General features: G+C 62.5%; 1 protein-coding gene across 2 annotated transcripts in view; it reads left to right on the forward strand.

Moving 5' to 3' along the window:
• MAD1L1 (mitotic arrest deficient 1 like 1) overlaps positions 1 to 25,934 on the forward strand; it is a 233,028-nt gene that overhangs the window by 52,713 nt on the left and 154,381 nt on the right. Inside the window, exon 1 of one of the 2 annotated variants that reach the window (XM_043456239.1) lies at positions 8,447 to 8,608. The exons of the other annotated variant lie outside the window; for it this stretch is intronic. The gene's annotated coding sequence lies outside the window, so the exon portion shown is untranslated. Of the gene's footprint in view, positions 1 to 8,446; positions 8,609 to 25,934 lie in introns of those variants that run through there. 2 annotated transcript variants of the gene reach the window in all.

The following is a 25,934-nucleotide window of genomic DNA, read 5'->3' on the forward strand; positions in this document are numbered from 1 at the left end:
GGGCCTGCCCACTGCTGTCTGCCTCCGTGCCCCGGGGCCCAGGGCAGGCTTCCCTCATGTGTGGAGGGTGGCTGCTGGTGTCCTGGCTGTCGAGTCAGAGGCAGGAGAAGAGGCCTCTTCCTTTTTGGAACCAGGAAACCTTTGCTAGGACCCTCACTGCTGGCAGACTCGCCCTGGTCACTCTCCCTGCCCCAGACCAGGTCACCCACAGAGGATGGGGTTAAACTAGCCGGTTCCCACTTAGAGTCACTTGAGGGTGGACAGCTGCGTGAGGTCAGCTCTGCCGGTGAGTGAAGTGAGTGAAGGGCTTGGGGAGGCTGAAAGGATGCTGACCAAGAGGGACCTTGGGAGCTCATGCTCGCCCTGATGGGCTGGAGGGGAGGGGTCTGTGAGGTCAGCCTGCGGGCCGTGGTCACCCCCGCAGCCTCACCCCCGGTGCAGACTGCATGTTAATAGTTTATTAATAACCAAAGGAAGCCTTTCTTATTTTGGGGGCTGATGTCACTTTGAAAATTGGCTTTTAGAAGCATCTAGTTATGTTGGACATAATCACATCAATTTACTTTAAAAACCTCAAATGATAAAGATTGCCTTTTGCTTTCAAAGTTGCTGTCAGATAAAATGGGCATTAAAAGTGATTTGAAATTAAAGCTGTAACATTTTTCCAGGTGATCCTCTTTATTTTACTTTCAATTTGAAACAGAATGGACTGTTAGAGGAAAGGGAACTTGTCTGCATCTTTCTCCTGCCAAACTGTGAGGCACTTTCTAAAGTTACGTGCTTGAGCAGCAGCAGGAAAGTCAGCCTCTCAGAGCTGTGAGTGTCGCTCTGGTCTGTGGTCCTAGATGGTGAGTCAGTCGTCCCATCTCTTCTGTGCGGTGGGTTTAGAAATGGACTCGTGTTGCAGGGAGTGGCCCACCACGGCGGGGAGGTGGTCTGGGGGATTTGTGGCCCCTCGTCCACCTCTCAGGACCCTTGGGTTCCCTCTGAGCCAGTGCAGCCACCCCGGGAGCAAGGGGTCAGGGGCCTCCCGAGAAAGAGCTTTGCCTCTTCGGCAGGGGGCCAGCCTGCCTGACGGGTCCCACGAGGTGAGGGGAGGGGAGGTGTGGCGCCTCGGGCCGTGGGGCCTGGGCTGGACTGGTGGCCAGGGCTGGGGTGCCCTCAGCCCTGTCCTCACTCCGCGGACGGACAGTCTTGACCGCGCGCTCCCCCCCAGGAGCACGTCGCATGTGCCGGCACTGAGCATCGTCCCCTTCCTGCCAGGGAGGTCCCCCTTGTCCGCTGACAGAAAGCATGGGAGAAGCCCAGGGATGTTCTCAGGGCCTCGGGCCGTGGGAGCAGGTGAGGCTCCTACCCCGTCTGCTGGTGGTGGAGTCACGTGCAGGCCCCTGTAGGGAGGTGCCAGGCTGGGTCCTGTGCCCCCGAGGCCCTGGCTAAGCAGAACGGAGGGCCGTGGGCAGTGCCGTGCTCACAGGCGGCAAACCAGCGTTGCTGTGCTGGGTGTGTTCTGCGTGGAGGCCAGGAGACCTCGTGAGGCTGGAAGGGCTAATGTCACTTCCTCAAGTCTTTGAAGGCAGCTGGGCAGAAATGCAAGTGAGACGAGGAGAGGCACGTTTGCAGGAGAGCGGAAGTCTGGGCTCTGCCCAGCCCCAGGCAGGCGGGGTTCTGGCTGGAGGGCTTGGGGGCTCTTCTGAGGATGAGGCGAGGTGGCGGGAGGAGCCTCATCTTCAGCCGCGCTCAGGAAGCACTGGGGGGTGTAAGGTGTCACTGGGCAGTCCTCCGTGGCCGTAGGACGGGTGGTCTTGAGTTCCAGTTGACGTCCTGCCAGGCGGCCTTGGGGAGAGCTGATGTTGGTGGGCCTTTCTGTGGGCAGGGTGCCCTGGCCCGTGGGCTGGTCTCTCTTCCGCACCGTGGCCCTCCTGGGACAGCCCCAGAGGCGCTGCTGGTCGCTGGTGAGAACGCTGTCGCTGCCTTGCCTCTGGACTGGAGTTCAGTCACAGCCCAGGGAACCTTGCCTCTCACGCGTGGCTGCCCGGCGTTGGTCTTGGTCCCCGTGGGGCGTGCTGAGGGTGGAGGCTCCCACTGTGCGCGTGGCGTGGCGGCGGTGAGAGTGTTCCGGTGCCAGGCTGCGTGCTGAGTTCCTCGCACGTGGCGTCTCCCCTGAGCCCTGCACGATGGTGCTGTCTGTCCCCCAGCAGGGCGCTGACCATGTTAGACACCTAGAAAGCTGGATCTGAATCCTGGTCTGCGCGTCCTGGGAGTTTCACGTCCTTCTGTGAGGCTGGAGCCAGGTCCTGGAGAGGTGCTAGGTGTGGCTGCAGAGAACCCTCTGTCACGCGTTTCTCTGCGCAGTGGGGCCGTGTGGCGTGGGCCTGCAGGTGTGGCGTGTCGGGCCAGGCCCTTGGTGCGGGTCCTGGGGACCTGCTGTGGGAGCGGGGGAGGGGAAGCCGAGCAGCCTCGGGGGCTCTGCCTGCCACGCGCCATGCACGCCCACCAAGCCCGGCTCTCGGGCGGCCGGTCCCTCTGCACACTCAGCCTGTTCACACCTGACGCACGCTCCAGCTCTGGGCTCCTCTGACGCCTGCAGGTTGTTCTGAAGATCGGTCTTCCCTGCTTTGGGCTGTACGTGTCTCAGAAGAGCCCGTGGCCTCAGGCTGTTAGTGTTTGAGGGGCCCTGCAGTGCCTGGGGCTTCCCGGGGGGCGCTCGTGGTAAAGACCCCACTTACCAACGCAGGAGACTGAGCAGACGCGAGTTCAGTCCCTGGGTAGGAAAAGCCCCTGGACAAGGGCATGGCACCCCACTCCAGTGTTCTTGCCTGGGAAATCTCATGGACTGAGGAGCCTGGCGGGCTGCAGTCCGTGGGGTCACAAAGAGCCGGACACGGCTGAAGCAGCTTAGCACGCAGCACCCAGAGTCCTGGGGAGAGTGTGACTTCAGGGTAGTGCAGGGCAGGCAGTGGCGAGTTCCCAGCAGGCAGATAGGAGTGAGCAGGATAGCTCGTGTGTGTGTGCGTGTGTGTGTGTGTGGCGGGGTCGGGGAGCGGGGCGGACAGAGACTGCAAGTTTGCACACGTGGGCACACCTGAACGATGGGGGTCCAGGGTTTACTGTGGACCCAGTGTGACAGGTGAGACAGAAGGACAGGGTGCGGCTTTTGGTAAGAGCATGTGGATGGTGGTCTTACTTCTCATGTCACTGGAGAACTTAGCAGAAGAGCAGGTGAAGGCAGCGGGGGCTGGAAATGCAGCTTTGGCCACTGAGGCCTGTTAGACAAGTGCATGGAGCGTGGAGAGGGTGCTTGGCCGGCGGGCTCAGGCCAGGGTAGCCGTCTAGACTGGGGCGCCCCTTCCAGGAGGGTGAGGTTGCGAGTCCACCACAGCCTGCGGCTGGCCAGGCGGGCGGGGACGCCAGAGAGCCGCTCTGTGGTCCTTCTCGCCCTGGACGTGGGTGTCTGTGGGGCAGGCGGGCACGAGCGGCTCCGTCCCCCAGGTGTCCCGGGCAGCTGCCCCCTCCCTCCGGGGCTCATGCCTGCCCGGTTCCTGGTGCCTCTGCCTGAAACGGCTCTGTGCCCGCCTGCCCTCACTTGGCTCCCTGCGTGCTCTGTCCCCACCTCCAGCCGTGCTCCCTGGACCCAGAGGAGGGCTGCCCGCCGCGCTCTGGTTGAGCGAGAGAACGGATGAGTGGTTCAGCTGACTGCGCGGGGATGTGCCAGGCGGACAGAGTGAGGCCTGCGGCCTGGGAGCCTGTGCTCGGCCCGTCCCGGGGCACCAGGCCGGAAGTCAGGCTGGCAGGAGCCCAGCTCAGGCTCTGCACAGGTCAGCTGGCCTCTGACGTTGCCGTCCAGCCGGGAGGGCAGGGTGCCATCGAGGGGCCCAGGCTTTGCCTTGTCCCTCTGTGCTCTGTCCGCTGTGCATGATGCTCCAGCTTCGTGGAGTTGCCCTGACTCCGTGATCTCCCAGGGTCTTGGACTGGGAGATGGGGCGCTGTGGTGCTGCCGCACGTCCCGGACAGCCCGCTGCAGCTTCCTGCCAGGATGGCTTGTATGCGCCCTCTGGGCACCCTCCCGACCCTCTGTCCCCACTGGAGGGGGCAGGGCCGGGCAGAGAGGGCACGGGAGCCCCAGGCCATTGGGAGGGCTGTGTCCCCGTCCCACGCGGGAGCCGCCGGAGGCCGTCCTGGCCGTCACTGTCTCTGCAGCGGTGGCCCCGGGGTTCTCAGTGATGGAGACGGAGGCGTCGCCTGTCTGCTCGGCTCTTGGTGCCAGGCGACCTAATGGCCTTTGGCAGGAGGTGTGGAACCAGAGGCGTCTGAGCTTGTCTCCACGCGTTCTTCCTGGTGGTCGTGCACGTGTAGGTTCCACGGCCCTGTGAGGCGCTGGCTGTGGGCTCGATGGCGGCAGAGCAGGAAGCCTCTTGCTCAGGCCGCGCGCCCTTGGCCGGTCGCTCACGTGGCCAGGGGACCCTGGCGCCCGGGTCTGAGGTGTGCACTTGGAGATGCAGGCAGCAGTCCTCCTATACCTGCCCAGCTCCGCATCATCTCGGATGATGTTTTCTGCAACTCTGGTCAGATCTAACAAGGCAAGAGTTACTCCCTCTAAGAACTGTTTCCTGGCCTAGTTGGTACCCGGGAGGTGACAAACAGGTCTCTCCTGGCCGTCTGCCCACGTCTGCTCGTCCCTTTGTCCCTCAGGCTGCCCTCCTTGCTGGGGACTCGTGGCGGGAAGAGTCGCTGTGCAGTGGGCGCGGGCCTCGGTCTGCGCCTGCCTGCAGTGCCGTGTTTGGACGTGAGGTGGTGCCCGCAGCCCTCCACCCCACTTGCTCTGACTCCTCAGAACCTCCTCTGTGGCCTCCCTGGAGGGAGGGCATTCCAGGCTATAAATTCTGCGGCCAATTAGAGAGGGTGGGCGCGGGAGGGCGGTGCCTGGAGGCGCCTCCGGTGAGGGCCCTCTGCAGATGCTTCCCAGGAACCGTGTGTGTCTCCTCTCCTTGAGCGGTGGATTCCGGGCCTCCCGCTGCTTCCCCGTCAGAGTGGGCCAGGCCCTTGGGTGGTGCGTGGAGGCAAGGCCCCGCGCCATCCCCCTTAGGGTGGGCATGGACCTCCAGCACTGATGGCTGTTCTGGCTTGGCCCCTAGCCTCAGGAGCTGGTCTCACTTTCCAGACTGTGGCCGCCTGGCTTCTGTCCCTGAGACCAAGCCCCATCACCCTGGGGGAGAGCCTAGTCCATCTGGGGTCCTGGCGGTGCCAGGCCCACGAGGGAGCCCCCTGGCAGCGCCGGTGGCCTTGCCCAGGCTGTGTGAGGATGGGGCAGGGCTGTGTGTGGAAGCCCGTGGCTGCAGTTGGCACTTGGGTGACGTCATTCCCTGAGGCTTCCCCGGGGGGCTGGGCACGGTGGCTCCCCTGCTGCCTCGTTCCTGTGGGGTCAGCGCTGTGCGCCCAGCTCTTCTCAGGTCAGTGAGAGCAAAGACCGCACGTTGGGCTTCCCACAGGCTCTGGCTCGGCAGGTCTGCAGGGGTGGCCATGCTCTGTGTTCCCTGAAGGCACCTGTGGAGCCGGAGCTGCTGGTCCAGGGACTGCACTTGGAGCAGCAACAGCTCGTTCTCCTCGGGTTCCCGTCGCACAGAGAGAGGCCTGCTCACTCCTTTCCCCTCAGCATCTTGCGAAAAGTCCCCTAAATCCCGTGAGCTCCCTGGAGGGAGGGAGGCTCTGTTCTGTTAGGGGTCGTCAGCCTCTTGCTTTTGAGGTGCTCACGTCCTGTGGACACACACTGGGGTGCTACCCCCCGGGGGCTGTGGCCCACAGAGGCCCTGGCATCACTGGCTGAGGACTCAGGCCAACCTCCAGGCCCCCTGCTCCATGCACGGGCCTGAAGGCTCTGGGCCTCGGGTGGGCCTGTAGCGAGTCTGTGCTCAGCATGGCCGGTAGTCAATGCCCTGTCTCTGACCCTGGAGGGGGCCCTGCACGCACAGCCCAAGGATGACCCTGTCGTCATCGGCTCTCCGGCCCTGCTCGGGGTGGAGGACGTGGCCCTCACTGGGGTGCCCCTCCCTGCCGTCCGCCTGGCAGGCAGTGTGGACGCTGCAGGGGAGAGTGTGCAGTGTGAGCTTGTGCTGGCAGAGACACTCGGTTTTGTCTGGTGGCTTTGGACGGGAGAGGGCAGAGTGGGGGGCCGGGAGGCAGTGGGGGTGGCCCCGGGGGCAGGGCCTGCTGGCAGAGGCTCTCCTGGGACAAGGCTGCGCCCCCTGCCCTGGGCAGCCCTCCTCCCCCGGGCCACCCCCCCGCCGAGCAGAGGCTGGGGCTCCTCGTCCTGCTTCAGCCAGCTTGTGTTGTCTTCTCAGCAAGATGAGATGCCGTTAATATTTCACACCCAGACTGTTTTCTTGCATGTTTTGCATTTCCATATTTAAAATGTCATTTACATATTCATGGGCCTTTTAAATAAGTTTTTATTGTTAAGAGATGTGGAAGTGGATAAAATGTGAAACTCCCCCTTTTATTCAAGCACTGGAAAAAATGTTCATCCCCGAAATGACATCCGTTTGAGCGGTGAGCTCTGTGGTGGTTGCTGTAGGAGGATTGCCACAGGGGCAGCGTGTGCCGGGACCTGCCTCCCCGTCCGCCTCCTGTGTCCGGGGGCCCGCCTGAGCACCGACGGCCTCAGCGGCTTCCCTCCGGAGTCAGGATGCTTGGTGTGGACGTGGCCAGGCCTCTCCCCGCGCTGTCCCAGGCGGGCTCTGGTGGATGGATCTGGGCTGTTCCTGAGTGTGCGACGGACCCTCCCCTGCCGCCGCCTCGTGCCCACCGTCAGAAGTGCCTGCCCCTGGCTCCAGCTGGGCCGCACCTTTGAGGCGGCTCGGTGCGGGGAGAGCGCCCGCCCTCGGTGAGGGTGTGGCCTGTCCCTGCTGCCACGGTGCAGGGGCTGGGCAGGGTGGCCCGGCTGTGCCCGGGTCTCTGTCTGCGGGGGCGGCCCCTGCCCTGCCCTGTGCTGGGTCGTTTCCAGGTCACTGAGAACATGTGAGGGGCTGGCCTGCGGCTGGCTGGATGGTCTAACTGTTTCTTCATGTTGGGACACTAGTGAGGTTGGGCGCGCCTTTGCTTCCAGTGTGTGGGTGGCGGGGAGCCAGCTGGAGACCCCGAGCACTGATCGGGATGGGAAGCCCTTGAAGGGCATCTGAAGGGGCCGGGTGGGTCTGATCCTAAGCCAGGCATGGCTCCTGGGAGTGACCAGGTGCTTCAGGGCTGTAGCCATGTGGCTTATGTGTGTAGAGGAGCCTCTCGAGGGCTCTTGAGAATCTGAATAATGGAGCAGCAGCCCAGACAGTCCTTGGAGACGCAGGGAGACGGAGGCTTGTTAAGACCCAGACCGCAGGGCTCCTGAGCTTCAACTGAAATTGTATTATTTCAGAGAGGCCTTTCTAAGTGGTAGACAAAGTCAAAGTCACATGTTATAGTCTGTTTTATCTTTATAAACTTCTGGCCACGAGATCACGGCCTGAAGGCCGCCTCCCCGCATCATAGACCTGCAGCATCGCCCGCTTTCTTGGAGACGGGGTGAGTGAAGGTCACTTGGTGAGGGCGCTGGTGGCAGCCCTCGGGTGAGCCAAGGTGCTGTCAGCTCCCGTCCGTGTGGCCAAGTGGAGGCCTGGCCTCCGGAGACCAGGGTGTTGTGGACACTGGTGTCCGAGGCGCGGCTCCACAGCTGCGGGTGTCGCCTCTCTCCACGTGGAGACCTCAGGCGGCACGGACTGGGACGTCCCAGCTGGACTTCTTGTGGCTGGTGGGGCTCACAGGACATGTCCTTTGCCATCGCCCAGCCTCTGGAACTGTTTGAATGACAACTTCTTCCAGCGCCTGTGTTCTTTGCCCCACACTGGTGCACACTCAGGACTCCGGGCAGTTGCCAGAGGCAGGTTCCTCCAGAGCCCAGAGGCAGGCCTGGCCGCAGGGCCAGGTCACACTTCCAGGCCAGATTACCTGACCCTGTGGGCCAAGGGGTATTGATTGGCCCCATTGGCTGAAGGCAGAGGGGACCCCTGGGCACCACCTCCCTTGGACCGCAGGCCCAGGGCGTGGGGGAGGGGAAGCTGTCCTGCGTGCAGCCCTGGCGGAGGGCAGCGGGGCTGTGACCGCAGCAGAGGGAGGTGGCGGTCCTCAGCCAGGCTCAGCCAGCGGACAGGTGGCTCAGGGGTCCTTAATCTACTTTTGACGGTTCTGTTAGAGAACAGATCTGGGGTCAGTGCCCTCCAGTAAGAGAATACCATCTGGCAAAGACCACTGCGGTTGAAGAGGTGCCTGGGTCGCCTCCACCCTGGGGAAGCAGACAGAGTCGTCTTTACTGGCTCCCTCCAAAATGCATTAGAATTTAGGTTTCCACAAACACTGGGATGAAAGCAGAAGTGAGGAATCCTTGAAGGCTGTTTGCTGTTGCATGAGGAGACGCTGACGAGATCCCGTGGTTGGTCCCTCCTGACTCTGGGTGCTTCGGAACTTCCGCTTCCTTGTCTCACTGGAAGGGACGTGGGGAGGCCCGCCGGGGAGAGCAGAGGCTCCCTTGTGGCAGGGACCCGTGCAGACGGTCACCGCCTCGATCAGCTGTCTGTGGAGGTAGAAGGTGGGGTCCTCGGGCCTGAGGCTCGGGTTTTCTGCGCCCCTTGACTTCCATGCAGGAGGGGTCACAGCCTCTTTCTGATGCTGCTCTCAAAAAGTTTCCTGACACTTTGTGTGAACTTCGGGAGCCCTGAGCCGGAGAACTTCCTACTCAGCCGCGAGGCCCCGCTGGCACTGGCTTGTTTCGGAGAACAAGCCCAGGAAAGCGCACGCTGATCCTCAGCGTGCAGGGCGGTACCTCATTCCCCGGTGCCCCAGGCAGTCTTGGCGCCGTCTCCTGCCTCACTTGGCAAACCTCTGCAGGCCGGTCCTCGGCTCTCAGCGGCTGCAGAACCCCCTCCCCTCGCCCGGGGGAGGCGGGACAGAGATGGGGGGGAGCGTGTGGAGGAGGGCGCTCTCTCAGCATGCGGGCGTTTGTCATGTTCCTGCACCTGAAACTCAAGGATCCCAGCCATTAAATGTCTGAGAAGCCTTCCCCAGTTGTGGTGTTTCCTGGAAGGGGGTTGTCCTGTCTCAGACCAGAGCTGGTTTTGCCGTGTGTCAGAGTGGCAGGGGTGTGTCTCGGGCCCTCAGCAGCAGGGCTGGTTTTGCCCTGTGTCAGAGTGGCAGGGGTGTGTCTCGGGCCCTCAGCATCAGGGCTGGTTTTGCCGTGTGTCAGAGTGGCAGGGATGTGTCTCGGGCCCTCAGCATCAGGGCTGGTTTTGCCCTGTGTCAGAGTCGCAGGGGTGTGTCTCAGGCCCTCAGCAGCAGGGCTGGTTTTGCCCTGTGTCAGAGTGGCAGGGGTGTGTCTCGGGCCCTCAGCATCAGGGCTGGTTTTGCCCTGTGTCAGAGTGGCAGGGGTGTGTCTCAGGCCCTCAGCAGCAGGGCTGGTTTTGCCCTGTGTCAGAGTGGCAGGGGTGTGTCTCGGGCCCTCAGCAGCGGAGCTGGTTCGTCTTCCAGCTGTTGTTGTTCCCGACGGTCAGTGTGGGAGGCTGCCTGGCTCAGGGTTGCTTCCCACCTGATTCCTGGTGACATTTAGAACTGGGGCGGCCTCACGAGGCTGTCTGGAGTGCAGGATGCTACCATGTGCCCGGATAGAGTAAGACTCTGGGGTCCAGGAATAGCCCTTAATGAGAGAGGACGGGGCCTCCCCAGAGCTCTTACACTTGCTGGGCTCACTCAGTGGTGGCGGCTGCTGTCTACGTGGGCAGAGTTTTCTTTATCCTATGGTGGATAGAGAGGCTGATTTCTTGTCAAATATTTCCATCTTTCAACCAAGTAAGAAACTAGAGGCTTTCGTGCCAAGATTTAGGAACAAGTCAAGGATGTCCAATTTAACTTCATACTGGAAGTCCTAGCTAATGCAGTAAGACCAGAAATAGGAAATAAAATGTGCACAGTGGGAGGAAGGATGAAATAAAACTATTTGCAGATGATATGATTGTTTATATAGAAATCCCAGAGACTCAAGCAAAAATCTCTTAGAACTAATAAGCAATTATAACAAGGTTGCAGGCCATAGGTTAATCTATTTAAGTCAATGAACATTTAGTGTGAAATTTAAAACATTATGTCACTTACATTAGCATCAAAACACAGAAACCAAACAAAATTTTTGTGCAAAGATCTAACAAGGAGAATTATACACGTCTGATGAGAGACATCAAAGATCTGAGTATATGCAGAGGCGTTCCATGTTCATGGACAGGAAGACTCGATCTGTCATCTTCTCAGTGCTTCTCAGCATGGTATGTGTACTGAGTACAGTCCTAATCAAAACGTGGGCAAACTGATTCTAAGTTTGTGTGCAGAGCAAGAGCCCGGGAAGACCCAATGCAATATCGAAGGAGAAGAACAAGGTTGAAGGACTGGCCTTCCTAGCCTTCAAGATGGCGGAAGCCAGGGCAGCACAGTGCTGCGGAGGAGCAGCCAGCCGCCTCTGGGTCAGTGAGGCCTGGAGCGTCCCTGGAGGAGGGCCGCTGTGCTTCGGTGCGAGAGCAAAGGTGCTGGGGCCGCCGCACGTCCACACGCTGCACGGGCACGTGGATCCAGACGCAGACCTCTCGCTCTCACACAGATTAGCTCAAAACGCACTGCAGACCTAAGTGTGACACGCAGAACCAGGACTGTCCTGCAGGGTGGAGGAGTGGGTGTCGCTGACTCTCAGCCGGGCCGTGGCTTTGCAAAAGCAGCGTCAGAGCCACAGTCTGTGAAAGAAAAGGTTGGTGAGCGGGACCTCATTAAAACCATGAATTCAGCTCCATGAAAGATGCTGTTCAGAGAATGAAAAGACAAACACAGAGTGGGGGAAAGCACAGCCGACCCTTGAACAGTGCGGGAGTTAACCCTGTGTAGTCTGCGTCCCACAGTTCAGCCAGCCACAGACCACATAGGACTGCGGTTCTTACTGCTGAGAACACCCATGTGTAAGTGCAACTGTGCCGTTCAAACCTGCGTTGTTCACGGGTCACCTGTATCTGCAAAACCTATGTGTGATAAAGGACTGGCAACCAAAATATAAAAAGAACTCTTAAAATCCAAAAGTAAAAGCCAACCCAGTTAAAAAATGAGCAAAAGATCCGAACAGACACTTCACTAAAGAAGATAAACAGAGGCAAATAAGCATATGAGAGGTTCCTACGTTGGGTCATCAGGGAAAGGCCAGTTAAAACAACACAAGACACCAGCACACACCTGTTAGAATGGACAAAGACGACACCCAGCACTTTGAGGCTCTGGGGCAACGGAAGCTTCATCGCCCCCGGGGGTGAGCGTGGTGGTTTCTTACAAAAGTGGACGTGCTCACCTGCAATCTAGTACTCAGGGTGCCCGGTGTTTACCTAGGACATGTGAAAACTTAGGTCCACATAAAAACCTGCACGCAGGTGTTTCTGTCAGCTTTGTTGATAAATACCAAAACGTAGGCGCAACCAAGATGTCCTTCAGCAAGTGAATGGGTAACCTAATACATCCAAAGATTAGGGAGAACTGAGCTATCAGGTCATGAAAAGACGTGGAGGAACCGTAAATGCATATAAGTGAAGAAGCCAAAGGAAGAGGCACGTAGTGCCCGAGTCCAAGCACATGGCGATTGGAGAAGGCAGAACTGGAGACGCAGGAGGAGTGGTTACCGGGGGCTGGGGGACGGAGGGCTGGAGAAGTCTTTGGCGCAGTGAAACTACTCTGCATGACCCAGGAGTGGGGGCTGCGTAACATCGTGCATTTCTCTGAACCTGTTGGATGTGCAGCCCCAGAGATGAACCCTAATGTGACACAGAGTATGTCAGTTCATTGTTGTAACCAACGCCCTGAAGCAGGATGTTAGGGGAGACTGGGTCAGGGGCTGTAAAGCGAACACTGCTTTAAAAATAATGCCTTTCAATTTACAACAAACCAAGAGAGATGGGCCTAGAGAAAGAGCTGTCCTGGCGGTCAGGGTCTTGAGGCAAGTGCGGATAGTTTGTCCAGCTTCCCTGGCGACCTGGCGACATGAGGAGAGGCTCCCCTGAGTCGGGAGGCGTGGGCTCCGGCTCAGCCTGGCGCCGTGGGCAGCTGTTCCAGGTGGAGCGTCGGGTGCAGGTGGCGAGGCTCCTCAGGCCCGTGCCGGCGGGGGTGTCGGACCTGGGTGACTACCAGCTACTGTCTCCGTGGATGCAGACCCGCTGGGCCAGGACGGAGGGGTGGGCAGGGCTGTCCCGCCTAGCTGTGCTTCCGGCCTGGTGTGCTGTCACCCTGGGACCCGGGGCGGGGGTCTGGGGTCACAGTAGAGAGAGGCTGGGATGAGGGTTGGGGCGGGGACACCCCTGAGCTGCTCTGCCTTCGCCCAGACCAAAACCCAGGGTCCTGCCGGTGCCATCAGGGTGTTCCAGGCCCCCTTTGTGAGCGTGAGCCGGGAGACCCCAGCGGGGCCGCCCACAGCTGAGCAGGGCCCTCTGGAACCGGGCTCAGCAGGGAGGGAGAAACGGAACTTTGAATTTCAAATCGGGTTAAATTCCTTTCAATTTAAAATCTTGACTGTTCCTTCTCTGTTCCTGTTGGAGAGCCAAGGATATTTAGCATTCTCTCATTTCTATGCTCTGCTAATTTTATTGTCTTTCCATATTTTCTTGCCATAAATGTAACAGATTTTATTATGTATAAACCATTTTTAATATAGCCTCTCATAAAGCCGGAGGAACGAGGGGGATTATGCCTTGGCAGCCCTCAGAACGTACGCTTGTCCTTCCATTTTTAAGCCTGCAGGTCAGGCCTCCATGGAGCCTTCCTGACATGCCCCTTGCCCGGCCTTCCAAGTGGGGGCGCGGAAGGACAAGGTCCTTACCTGGGTGCCGCCCACACGTGGAGACTGGCTTCTTCATTGCAGATGCCCCGGGGCGGGGCTCGGGCGTCTCTCAGCTCCGTCTGCGCGGTCGCCCGCCCCTCCCCTCCCGCGTGAGGCTGGAAGAGGACTCTGGCTTGGAGCTGCCCGGGTCTCCAGCTGTCTCGGCCCAGGACTCGGGGTGCCCAGGAGGGTGTCCTGGGCCCCTGAGGGTGGTGCCCGGTCTGAGGGGGTGCCATCCAGGAAAGCTGCCCTGGAGGGGGTGTTCTGGAGCAATTTTGTGATCTGTTTAAATATCCATGACCTTTTGGGTAATTACTCCGTAATGTGTCTTATTATTAATTGTAAAATACCTTCACGAATGAGTTTCCAGCAAGTTAGGCCTGTCCTCTGAGATTGAGCTGCATCTCACACGCGACTGGTCCTCGAGGCACCTGCAGCTCCCGAGGCCTCGGCCCTCCCGGCCGTGTGCCACCCTCTCTGTGGCGGCCTGGGCTCGGCAGGCAGGGGGGCACGGGGGGCAGCAGGGCCTGTGCCGCCCAGCGTGTGGAGCGCCTGGTGCCGCTGCGCCCCAGGAGAGGGTCAGGGGAGGGCTGGGCCCGCCGTGCCGGGAGCGAGCCTGGCAGGACGAGAGGCTGCACCCGCGTCTCCCAGGGAGCCTCCTGCCTCGCCGCTCACCCGCTCTCAGAGACGCCGCTGCGTGTGCCTGCCGGCGGGGACCAGCTCCTCCTCCCCTGGACGGCCCATCCGCACGCAGAGGCTCACTTCTTCATTGCGGGTGCCCTGGGGCGGGGCGCCTCAGCCCTGTCCGCGCCGTCGCCCTCGGTGATGGGCGGACTGCAGACAGCCTGCGTGGCCCTTGGGAGGCTGTCACGGTGGAGGGAGGTCACTACGGGGTGGCGGTGTCCTGGGCCCCCGTGGCCTGCTCTTCCGTCAGAAGCCCTGGGCGCAGCCTCATGGAGAAGGGGTGTGTTCTCTGCTGGCCCAGGGGCCCGGGGAGGTCGAGCCCGAGGCACTGGCACGCTGTGGGCCCCTTGTGCCCGCCTCTCTGCTCGTGTGACCTTGGTGGCTGCAGACAGGGCCATGGGGAGGCAACCGAGGAGCTCCATTGCTTCTCCCATTGTGAGCCGCGGGTCCTGTGGTCGGCCGTGCGGTCTCCTCTTGTCCCGGGGGAGCGTGTCTGCCCATCCGTCCATGTGCAGGTGGGACCTCTGGAGGTGTGGGGTGACTGTCTGCTTTTCTCCCCGCCGGTGGCGGGCGGGAACAGCCGGGGTTTCCTGTAACTTGACCTTGAGAAACCAGATTTCATGGTGGGGAGGGGTGTTACCAGACAGGAGTGGGTCTCGACAGGCGCCCTCCGGCACCCCCCAGACACAGGGCACACTCCTGCCGATCAAGCCCTGAAGCTTTCCGCCCCTGGGGAAACTCTGCAGACCCTGAGGGCAGGCCCGTCCCGCTCCTGTCCAGCCCCGTGCGTGTGTCCTTGCCCTCGCCACCTGGCCGGGCTGGGGTCCCTGCCGCTGCTGCTTCTGAGAGTCCTGCAGGCCTGCCCTGGGGCTGCTGCCCTCTGGCCTGTTCTTCTCAGCTCTCGCGCGGAGTTCCCTCTGGCTCTGGGCCTGGCAAGACGGTCAGAATGCTGCCCGCCTTGGGTCCCCACTGGCCCCGCGGGGCCTCTCCTGTCTGTGTCCCTGGAGCCAGCAGGGGTGGCAGCTGTTGCCTTTGCTCTGCGGGTGGGTCAGTTCCCGCAGCGCTTTTCCCTCCCCGCGGCCCCAGACGCCCTTCGGAGCTGGCCACGAGAGGGTGGTGTGCCGCCCCCGCTGGCCACCGGGGCTTCCTCCCGCCCCCCGGGGACTTGCGTCCGTGGGGAGAGAAGTGGGGAGCAGGGGCAGGCAGAGCAGCTGCGGCCGCGGTGGACGGTCCTCGCTCTCCCAGCCCGCAGAACGAGGTGGCCCTCGGGCGAAGGGGGTGCTCCTGGAGGAGCAGTGCTTGGGCCACTCCCAAGCTCCGGGGCGCGGGGGCGCAATGCCTGCAGGCAGCCCAACTGGCGGCCCGGGGCCTTCATTAGAGTGACTGCCGGGGCCCCTGTGGGCCACTGACCTGGGATGGCGGAGGCTCGAGGCCAAGCCCTCGGCCTCCCTGTGATGGAGGTTAACTGTGTCTGCTGTCTACAGCGAGCCCCACGTCACACGCCACCCGAGAGGCCGCCCGCCTGTGCTAAGGACTCTTGATTAAACAGCTCCCGTCAGAGAGGTCATCCAGAGCTGCTCCTGACTGTCACTCTCTCAAAACGGCTGCTCGAGTTTCGGCTTCAAGAGTCCTCCTGAGGAGCGACTGTTCTGTGAGAGCCGAGTATCCAGGACCCGGCCAGCGGCCGGCAGCCTCTCCCTCGCACCCCGGCTCTGGCCTGGCCCTCGGGCTGCCCAGCCGCGGAGCCGCGGCGCTCAGGTGGAGCGGTGAGGGGAGACGGCAGACCTTCTGCTGCAGTGGGTGTGGAGCCAGTGGGTGACATGTGCCATTTGGGCCCAGAGACCTGAAGCCGTCCGTCTGGGACCAGAGAACTGTGGAGAGTATGTGCAGAGCGGAGTCATCATCTGGCTTCAGGAAACCTAATTGATTTGGAAACAGTCTGGAGGACGCTTCAGCAGCGCCTGGAGCTCTCTGTGGAGAGGAGTCAGTTCTTTGGTCCAAACCAGATACTGAATTTATTGTGAATTGAAGTAGCCTCAGTACACTCTTATAGCTAATGAATATGATTAAAAATACATTGTATTTGTTGGGTGCCCTTGTGAGTCAGGAACTTGACAGGCGTTGCTGTGATGGCCCCAGCAGTGCCAGGACCTGGACCCGTCCATCCTCAGGCTTCGGGGGAGGCAGAGAGCTGAGGCCGAGGCCAGTGCTGGGAGATGCAGGGCAGAGCTGAGGCCGCCTATCCCCCCGTCCTGCTGCCCCAGACGATGCTCTCAGGCCAGCGAGTCCCCGAGGACGGTGGGGCTGGTGGGCACCCAGCACCCTTCAGTCCTTGCTGTCCCCACTGGGCATTTTTCTGGGTCCAGCTCCGAGGGAATTAGTCCCCGAGAGCCATGGTGGTTGTCCAGGCGTCTCCGTGGAGTGCTGTGGGCTTGGCAGCCGGGCGCCTCTCCCAGCCGCCCGCGTCCTCCTGAGCGGGCCCGCTCCACCTGCGCACCCCGGCCCTGCCTCCCTGCTCTGCTGCATGAGGGGCGTGCATGCACACTCAGTCACATCCAACTCTGGTGACCCCACGGGCTTTAGCCCCCCAGCTGCTTCTGTCCATGGGATTATCCAGGCAGTAACACTGATGTGGGTTGTCATTTCCTAGTTCACAATGATGCCCTCCTGTCCGGGAGACCCTGAAGCCGGGGTTCAGAGTCCTGGCCGCTATCGTGTGCACGCCTCCCTGGACACGTGGCCTTTGGGTTGCTGTTGAGGCCCACAGCGCTCCTCACGCGGGCCGCGTTACTGCAGAGCGTCTGCTTCCATCCGCTGTTCATTCAAGACGCCCTGTTAGAGGTACGGTAGCACCGTTTATCAGCTGATGTGCCTGACCTTGTGGAACTGGGGTTATCTATGTTGAGGTCTGTGGTTTCTAATGAAGGCCCCCCTGCCGAAGGCGGGCAGTGCAGTTATTGCCCCACCTGGCAGGGCACAGTGGTGTCTCTGCGCTAATCTCTGCCCCTTGGGCTGTCACTACCTCCTCGGTGAAGCGACTCCCTGAAGCCAGGCTTTAAGAGCTGAGACTGGTCGCAGCAGGCGGTCCTCAGAAGCCCTCCTGGGCCTTCTCGCGCTGGGTATTCGGAGGAGAAGGTGCCTGGTGCGGCCGTGCGCTGGGCGCCTTGACGGGTCCACGGGCCCCTGGTGCGGCAATGGCTCCGTGCTGCCCCTAGCCCTGCCTTCCCCCTGTTCCCGACCAGCCTCGGGACCCCTGCTGCCCCCAGACCTGCCCGGGCCCCGCCTGTGTATCCTCCACCCTGCCATGTGTTTGTGAGTGCCTGAGTCTCCATGTTTTTCAAAAGTGAGATTTGAAACTGCCTGTTTCTTGATCCTCTTTTGTGTCTAGTCTTTTGAATATTTGGATCAGTGAACTGGGAGCCCATGAGTTGTTTTTAGCAGGAACTTTGGGTCAGTTGTTGATGTTCATTCGTTAACTCTGAACTTTTTCTTCAGAAAAAAGGAGCCCCTTTTCTCAGTCTCCAGAGCTTGCTCAAATTCATGTCCATTGAGTCGGTGATGCCATTCAACCTTCTCATCCTCTGTCGTCCCCTTCTTCTCCTGCCTTCAGTCTTTCCCAGCATCAGGGCCTTTTCCAGTGAGTCAGTTCTTCCCATCAGGTGGCCAAAGTATTGGATCTTCAGCTTCAGCATCGGTCCTTCCAATGAATATTCAGGGTTGTTTTCTTTTAGGATGGACTGCTTGGATCTCCTTGCTGTCCAAAGGACTCTCAAGAGTCTTCTCCAGCACCACAATTTGAAAGCATCAATTCTTTGGCACTCAAGTCTTCAGCTCCAATACTTTGGCCACCTGATGCCAAGAGCCAGCTCATTGGAAAGACCCTGATGCTGGGAAAGATTGAGGGCAGGAGGAGAAGGGAACGACAGAGGATGAGACGGTTGGATGGGTTCACTGACTCAATGGACATGAATTAGAGCAAACTCCAGGAGATAGTGAAGGACAGGAAAGCCTGGCGTGCTGCAGTCCATGGGGTCACAGAGAGTCGGACATAACTGAGTGACTGAATAGCAACAGTCTTTCTTATGGTCCTGCTCCCACACCTGTATATGACCACTGGAAGAACCAGACGGACCTTTGACTAGACGGACGTTTAATGTACTTGCTTTTCAATATGCTGTCTAGGTTGGTCATTGCTTTTCCTTCAAGGAGCAAGCGTCTTTTAATTTCATGGCTGCGGTCACCATCTGCAGTGATTTGGGGGCCCAAAAAAATAAAGTCTCTCACTGACTCCACTGTCTCCCCATCTATTCGCCATGAAGTGATGGGACCGGATGCCATGATCTTAGTTTTTTGAATGCTCAGTTTTAAGCCAACTTTTTCACTCTCCTCTTTCACTTTCATCAAGAGGCTCTTTGAGACAGGCAAGGTGGTCTGGTATTTCCGTCTCTTTGAGAATTTTCCAGTTTGTTGTGATCCACACAGTCAAAGGCTTTAGCGTAGTCACTGAAGCTGAAGCAGGTTTTTCTGGAATGCCCTTGCTTTTTCTCTGAGGCCCTTCTTCTCGTCCACTCTCACTTTAATCATCTCACTGCATCTCTGCAGCTCCAGGGGCCTGTGTGGAGGTGCTGAACCCCACCTCACAGACGAGAGGCCGAGGCGGTAACTTGGCCGCAGTCCACACAGAAGTCCAGTGGAGCTGCCTGGGTCTCCTCTGCCAGGTCACCCTCTGTCCCCAGGCCGGAGCAGTGCTAGGCAGGAAGCAGCTCGGGAGCCTCATCCCTCATTACCTGCCTGCAGGACCACCCGTATCAGCAAGGGGAGAGGGGCAGCGGCCGGGGCTGGTCGGCTGCTTCCAGAAGCTGGATGTGCGCTTGCTTTTCAATAGGCGCTCTGAGCTGGCTTTTTAGGTCGTCTGTTTTATTGAGATTTTAAGGCTGGACAGATGTCAGGACTGTCTCTTGATATGATCGCCCGGAAGATCCTGGGAACCATTGGATAGAAACTGGGGCAGACGCCCAAGCCGGTGCTCCGACAGCACCTGGACCTCGCGTTGCTCTGCCTGCCTCCTGAGGAAGCTTCTCTCCCGCCGGGGTGAGCGGCTGGCCGTCAGTCCCCGGCTCCTGTATGGGAGCTGCCGAGCCCCGTAGCTGTCTTCTCCCAGTTAGGAACCCCGTACCCTGGAGGGGTTTGTCAGCAGCTCAGTCAGCCGGACCCGCCCCTGGCTCCCTTGGGTGGGTGAGAGCTCATAAATATGCAGAGGATGTTTTAGACTCTGTGTCAGAAATCTTGTCCTGAAGATACAGGGCCTCTCAGCTGCCTTGAGGAAGGCCCTGCCAGCAGATGGACCCCTGGTGCCAGTGGCTGGGTGGCCGCAGGGTGGCCGGACAGGCTGTGGTTGACTCACCCCCTGGGGGTTAGGAGGGGGGCCGCGCCCAGGCCGCCTGCAGCGTCCGCTGGTCCTCAGGGCCCTGGGTCTTGCCTGGGCTCTGGGGCAGCCGTGCGTGGTGACCTGGGAGCGGCCCCAGCTCCTTCCGAGGCGTCACTGCTCCCGTTCCGCTTGCCTGGGCCCAGATCTGCAGCGTCTGCGTCCGGGCAGCGTGGACCTCCGGCTGCACCCGGTGGTGTCTCTGTTTCCAGTTCAGACAGGGTGGCCGGGCTGGCTGCAGGCTGCACCCCAGAGCCCCCTGGCTCTCAGAGCCGGAGCTGAGCTGCACCGCCCCCCTCCCGGAGTTGTGAGCACGGCTCCTGGCTGGCTGTGACGGTCCATGCCTTAATGGGGGGCCAGGCAAGGCTGTGCTGGCTCTCTTTAAGAAACGTAAAAGCTTTGCCAGAGAAGCAGGGTGCTGACTAGTTGTTGGCTTATTTATTCGTCTCTGGGCGTGAACGGTAAACAGCTCTGCCTCTTGGCTCAGCGGGAACAGATGGGCGCCTTTGCCTGATTGATTCCTTACCTGCGGGGCTGCACGGCTGGGGGGAGACGGTCGATTTGGCGCCTCCTGCCAAACCTGCTCTGAAATGGGCTTAATTGCCTCCAGCCCCGCTCTCTAGCACCGAGTGTTCCCATAAATCTTGGTTGGAGATGTCGCTCTGCTCAGGCTGCTGGTCCCCTGGGACTGAAGTCTCTCCCCAGGGTGTGTCCTTGAGGCAGCGAGGCTCCTGCCAGCCTAGGAGACCCCAGGATGGACAGGGGCTTCGGTTGCGGGGGGAGGAGGCCCCGCTGTCGCTGACCCAGCGAACGCGGGGACGGCTCCCCTGCTCGCGGTCGGGAGGCTGCTGCTGGCCTCAGCCACAGACAGAGTGGGCTGACAGCGGCCCTGGGGTCCCCGCGTCCCCTGCTCTCAGGGTCCCCCGCTGGCCGGGTTCCTGCTGGTGCCCGGAGCCTCTGTGGGGCTGTTACTGATTTCATCCCAGCCCTCAGGCCGCGCCGCCCCTGCTTCCCTGGGGCTGCTGCCCACATGCGAGGATGTGAGTCCTGGCGTCCGCTGTGTTTCCTGTGCTTCCCCTGTGCCCGGGGTGGGGCGGATGCGTCCCATGAGAGCTGGGGGGAGCCCCGAGGCCCGGTTCCCCGTCAGGGAGGAGAGCTGGAGGCATGCTGTGCAGGGACCTTCCCCGGGCCAGCCTGTGCTTCACTGGTCTGGGTCTGGAGCCGGTGCAGCTGAGTGAGAGGCCTGGCCCGCCCTGCCCTTTAACAGCCCTGACCGTCAGGGACCCCGTCTGTGCAGGGGGGACTCACGAAGCCCATTCTGGCCAGCCAGGGCCCCCCCGGCTCCAGGACGGGTGCTGCTCCCTGGCCCCCTGGGCGGCGCCCCTGTCAGGAGCGGCTGCCTGCAGCTGCCCGTCAGCACCGCCCTGGCACGGCCGCCCTCGCCGCTGGCCCCCGTGACGCCCCCGGGCTGGGTGTGTGCACCCAGCCAGACCCTGCCTGTGCGGCCGCACTCGTCTGTGAGCGCGTCCTGACACCAAGGAGGCCGCCCCTGGGCTGAGCTCAGCCGCGCTCTCGGGCAGGCCCCTGGGCCGGAGCTGTGCCAGCCTGGGGGCGTGTCCACGTCCGCCCCGGGGCCTCGCAGGGCGGCCTCTCTGGGCCCCGACACTGCGGGGTGGCTTTGAGCCCGAGCTCCTCCTCTCTCCCCTCCACATGCTCGCCTCTCCTCGCGTGTGCTCCTGTTTACAGACCCATCTTGCAATGGTGAACCAAAATAATTATAATGTTTTATGTGTTAAAAAATCCCTTCTCTTTGTGTGTTGGGGAAACAAAGCGATGTAAGACACAGCTCTTGGTGTTAAGGCAGCTTCTGAGAACTGTCCTTGTCAGAGGCTCAGAGAGCTTCCGCCTCGTGGAGGAGGACTTGGCACCCCAGGGTCCCCCGGGCCTCAGACAGGCTCAGCTGGGGAGGGCGGCCCCGGGGCTGGGGGGGCGGTGAGGGTTCCTAAAGCGGGAGATGGGGCGGGGTGTGATGTGACTGGGCCTCTGCTTCATTACAAGGTGTGTCACCTGGTGTGATGTTTAGGATGGGTCGTTGGGGTGGGCGCAGCCAGTGGGGAGGAGTGGTCGTTGTCTGGAAGGAAGTGGGTCTGGGGTGGGCAGCGGGCAGAGAGCAGGGGAGGAGGCCGGGAGGGTGCAGACGCGGGGCGTCCCTGCACGTGTGGCGCACGGAGTCTGAGGCCCCAGGAGGGGCCCGCGGGGGAATGGGGTGATCCGGGCTGGCCGCGGGCCCAGGCAGGCAGAGCGACCCGGGCTCCTCCCTGGGCGTCGGCTGTGGTGCTGGTGCTGCTGGGAGGGGCGTGGCGTGGCGGCGGCGCCGGGGACGCCCTGTTCCTGGGCAGCGGGCTCAGGGCAGCCCTGGCAGGGCCCAGGGTCGTGACCGGGGGCCCCTTGGGGGGTTGTCTTCCAGCTTGGCCCCAGCTGAAGTGCAGGTGGGCTGTCCCGGCTGCCCGCGGCTCCGCCCGGTAGGAGGGGTGGGTGGAGGCGGGCGTCATTCCCCCACAGAGGAGTGGGGAGGGCGGGTGTGCAGAGGGAGGTGGCGGGCCATGGAACCCCAGGCAGAAGGGCACCGCCGGTGGTCCAGCCTCCGTAAAGCCCTGCCTGGCTGAGTGTCCCATGCCCGTGGCTCTCCCGCTGACCCTGGGCCCTGCGTGGTTCATAGAGCAGCACGGCAGGCTGGGGGCACTTCCCAGGGGCCCGTCGCCAAGGGGAGCCCTCGATGAGAGGAGTCTGGAGTCCCCACCAAGGACTCCCCGCCCCAGTCTGCACAGAGGACACAGGAGGAGAGGAAGCGTGCACCAAGGAGATGCTCTCGTTGCTAAAAATAAGCTGCGGTCCCCACAGCGGCAGAACGCCAGACGGTCCATCTGCAGGCTCCCTGTAACCTGTGGAGTTGCCGCCGGCTTGGAGGCATGTGAGGCCAGCGACAGCGCTTCTCCGGGGGCGGGCTGTCCACCGGTCCATCTCTGGGGGGCGGGGGGACAGGAGTGACGGCGTGCACACCCTGAACCGCCCAGCCAGGCCTCCTGGGCGCCAGGGGCCCGGGCAGGGCCTGGGGAGTCGCCTGCCACCGCTCGGCTCCAGGTCGCAGGCGGTGACCATGTCTCTGGTGCCGGCTGGGAGAAGGCCCCATCGGGAGCACTGAGGGGTGTGTGCCGTCCCCAAGCCCTCCCCGCCGATGCCCCGTGCACACTCAGGTGTGTTCATGTGTGTGCACGCGCGACGCGCCCGTCGTGTTCGGGCTGAGGGTCCTTGGTGCACACCGAGGGGGCGGTGTCTATGTGCAGGTCAGACTGGGGCCGGTGCTCAGGCCAGCCTGTGGGCGGCCATCTCCGCCCCCCAGGGCCGGGTGGCTAGCAGTGCAGGCCTGACGAGGGTGTGCCCGGGGCCCTCGGGCACGGTGGGCGGCCTCAGGGACACTCTGCAGCCTGCCCGAGCTCCGCGCGCTGCGCAGCCGCAGCACGGCCTGCAGAAACGCGACCGGCCAGCGAGGAGGCCTCTTCCCTTTACACTTCCCTGGGATCTTGCCGGTTTTCCAAGCCAGGATCCCACGTTGTGTTAGCGCGCTGCGTCTCCTGGGTTTCCAACATCAGGGGCGGCTTGTCCTTCTCTGGTTTTTCATGACCTTGGCTCTTCTGAAGCGCCCTGGCCAGGTGTTGGTAGGACGTCCCGAGACCAGGGTGTGAGTTTTTTCATCACCGTCAGGTTGAGGTGTGAAACCGCAGAAGTGGTGCTGTGACTTCTCAGGCGAGGCGTCGGGTGCGTGGTGTCGGCATGTCAGACGTGGGTGCTGCCGGCCTTGGTCACCGGCTCCCCCAGTGAAGGCCGGGTGCCCCCTTCTGACTGACAAATGTCCTGGGGCGCCTCCCGCGGCCGTGCGGGTACCCCGTGTCCTCCCGCTTCACCCGCTCCTCTGCAGCCTGCATCGCCGTGGCGGTTTCCCAGCTCCCGCATTTCTTCTGCGTTTGTCCCTTGGGCTTCTCAGAGGAGGACTTGTCCCTTCCCCCGTCTGTTTGGTCGGTGGTTTGTGTTGGAGTGGACGTGTGTGCTGACCTGATTTGCTCAGGTGATTTGTGCCTTAGGCTGGGGGAGTCTTTGGAACTGGCTCTCACGCGCTTCTTCTTTGCCGCTGTTCTGCGTTGAGCACGTTCCTCTCTCTGAACGCGTGTTTTTCCTGCCCGTCACAGAGCCGCCCACTTTCCCAGGGAGCCCGTCTCCTGCTGGGACGGTCCTAACCTCCTGTGGGTCCTAACCTCCTATAGATCGTCCATGCTGTGCTCCCACCCCCGTGCCTGCTTGTTCAGCCCGTGGACACGGGCTCTGCACGGCCGCCCGCCGGGGCTGTGCCGACCGGGGTGCGTCTGTCCACGGCCCCCATCAGCGCGCTGCCCCCCAGGCCGCCGCCCGTCCCCCCCACTGCCCCTGGACTCGTCTCTGGACGGAGGCCCCACAGCAGGGGTGGACTCCCGCCGCCCCGCTCTGCGCGGCCTCCCAGGCCTGTGTGGGGCCCTCCCGTCGGCTGGCCCTGCCCGCTCTCCTCGCCCCCAGCCTGCTGGTCTCCCTCAGGTCTCTGCACTGGACGGACACGCTGCGCTCAGGGGTCGCTCCTGCACCGGAGCACCCGCCTCTCTGAGGGCCTGGTGCTGAGGGCTGTCCTTCCCTGGGTGACGGGTGGGGTTGAGGTTGGAAGTGGACCGTGTGCGGAGGACAGGGGCAGCGGGGTCCTGACAGCTGCCCGTCTTGACCGGGCTCGACGTCTCACTAACTATCCTGACCACGGGCAAGGGATAGGCCTGCCCGACCTGTCCTTGTCTTTAGCGGGGTCACCCCTCCCGCCTCCAGTCAGGCCGAGACAGGGAGGGTGGCACCCAGGGGGCAAGGGCCCCTGCAGGGGGCCCAGCGAGGGCCACCGGCAGGGTCGGTGCCCGAGGAAGCTGGAGAGCAACGGGCTGCCCGGGACTCGGCTGGCTGGACAGCCCCCGCCTCCCAGCACTGTCGCCCCCGCCTGTCCAGGCCGGCCACACTCAAGGCCTCCTCTTAAGTGGAGCTCAGGGCTCCCCCACGTCCTCCTGGAAACCGGCAGAGCAGCTGCAAAGCCAGGCTGAGCCGTCGGGACGCGGAGGCCACTCGGCAGGGCGGCCGTGTGCTGTGTTCATAAGCTGTTCTCTCAGCATCAGAAGGGACGTGGTGACCCTGCAGAGTCCGTCCTGGCCTTTCATGGGGTCACCAGCACGTCTGAAGCCATGTGCGAGGCAAGGTTAGGGCGAGGGCCCTTCCCTCCCCGCCCACCAGTGCCCACAGGGCTGGGAGACCACAGGAGGCCTGGGGAAACCCTCAGCGCAGAGACGGCCTGGGGCCCTGGGCGGCGCCACCCTAGCTCCCAGGAAGCCTCCACCTCTGCGCCCTGCGACACCCCGTCCCCAGCGACCCTGCGGGGCACTCGGTGCTCTGGGGCCGCCCACTGGCCAGCGTGGCCTTCTCCCTACTGCCTCCCTGAGGAGGCTGCAGGCTCGGGGTCTCGGCCCCTCACCCAGAGCCAACGCCCCCAGGGAGGATTCCGAGAGCCCCCAGCAGTTCCATTGGACCAGGCCGGGGTGTCACAGAAGTGGGGTCCCCGAAGATCTGAGTCCGGCTGTCCCTGGGGTCACCTGGGATGCCTGTCCGTGGCAGCATCTGCTGGCGGCTCGGTCAGGAGCTCCCTTTCTTCAGGATGGACGCAGGTCACGGCAGGTGGGCCAGTCACACGGGGGGTCCTGTCCCACCCTGAGCCGCAGGACGAGCTGGCAGTGCGCGGCTAGGACGGCAGGGCTGTGTCTGGCCCGTGACCAGGGGCAGTGCAGCGCCACGCGCCACGCATCCGGCTCGCTGGCTGCAGGAGAACCCGGGGCCCGGGCCGCAGGTCAGCGCTGGGCCAGCTGCTGAGACCCCTGGGCGGGCCTCGTGGTCAGCGCGGCCCCTGACGGCCTCCGCACACCCAGCCCCAGGAGGTGCGCCTGCTGGCGCTGGGCCTGTGCTCCCTGGGTGCCTCAGGTCACCACTGACGCTGCCCCGTGTCCTCCACGAGGCCCTCCACGAGCTGGCTGGCACCGAGGGCTCACACAGAGGCTCGGGGTGGGGGGGCACTGCCCAGGGTAGGGGCCTGGCCCTCCATGGGGGCTGCTGAGGGCAGTGAAGCCAAGGCCGCCGTGGGTGGAAGCTGCCTGCCAGTGCCTCCCAGCGGTGGAGCACATGGCCAGGCGGGAGCTCAGAGCCGAGCCTGCAGGTGGGCGGGCGGCAGAGCCGGGTGGGGTGGGGGCCACCGTGCCCTGGAGAGGGGCCCCACCCCAGCCCCCAGCCAGCTGGCCTCAGTCTTCGCCCTGTGGACCCCTCCCCAGACCCGCCCCAGGACCCAGGCCCGCGTGCACCAGGCCCCTGACCCCGAGAGGAGTCACTCCAAGCCCGCGGCTCTGTGCTGGGGTCCGAGCCCCAGCTGGGCAAGCAACCCCAGCCCCCAGCCCGGCCCCAGCAGTCCGCTGCTGTCAGGGAGGCGTCCGCTGCCCGGGTCCTCCGGCAGTGTGCCTGCCCCGCCCCCACACGGCACTATAGCCGTGGACGCCCGGGGCCTGTGCTTGTTGGAGGCACGATAGAGGGCAGTGGTGCCCTGACGCAGCGCACGTGGGCTCTGCAAGCGGGGCCGGGGCCCCTCCAGCCCTGGAGACCTCCCAGGCCCCCCGCGCCTCCCGCCGCCTGGCGCCCCTCCGTCCCCCCTTCCCCTCCCAGGCACCACTAGGATCTGTGGAGAGCCGGATCCCCGCAAGCTGTCCTGGGGCCAGGCCGGGTACAGTCAGGAGGCAGGCGGCCACTAGCCCCTGCTCACACCAGGGC

This window comes from Cervus canadensis, chromosome 32, assembly GCF_019320065.1.
Source record: "Cervus canadensis isolate Bull #8, Minnesota chromosome 32, ASM1932006v1, whole genome shotgun sequence".
NCBI lineage: Eukaryota > Metazoa > Chordata > Mammalia > Artiodactyla > Cervidae > Cervus > Cervus canadensis.